General features: G+C 68.3%; 1 protein-coding gene across 1 annotated transcript in view; it reads right to left on the reverse strand.

Moving 5' to 3' along the window:
- Window positions 1-391, reverse strand: part of LOC104524444 (Down syndrome cell adhesion molecule-like protein 1 homolog) — a gene marked incomplete at both ends in the record, with an annotated part of 15861 nt that overhangs the window by 8115 nt on the left and 7355 nt on the right. The gene's annotated exons all lie outside the window — the stretch shown is intronic.

A 391-nucleotide genomic window follows, 5' to 3' on the forward strand; every position in this document is an offset into this window, starting at 1 on the left:
GACCTGGGACCCCCTCACCCCGGCACTGTGGTGCCAGGGAGGATGGAGCAGAGGAGCCCCCTCCCCAGCGAGCGCTGCCCACCGCTCCAGCAGCCCCGGCAGGGACCCCTGCGGACGTGACCCGCTCCATCCCACACGCTCTGCTCCTGACACCCGGGGAGGAGCGCAGCCATGTGCTAAATGGCATTTATCACGCACCGGTGGTCTCCTCACCTGCGCCCAGCCCCGCGAGCCATCCCCCGGCACACGCTCCTGTCCTCCAGCATTCGCCGCCGTTCGCTCCGTGACACACTTGGGCTGTGGCCCCGAGGGTGACGTGCTACAAAAGCTGGGGAGCTTTGCTAGCCCACCTGACAAAAGCAGTGGCCAGCTCCTTCTGGCGCTGGCGGGG

This window comes from Antrostomus carolinensis, unplaced genomic scaffold (assembly GCF_000700745.2).
Source record: "Antrostomus carolinensis isolate BGI_N321 unplaced genomic scaffold, ASM70074v2 scaffold29584, whole genome shotgun sequence".
NCBI classification, from domain to species: Eukaryota; Metazoa; Chordata; class Aves; order Caprimulgiformes; family Caprimulgidae; genus Antrostomus; species Antrostomus carolinensis.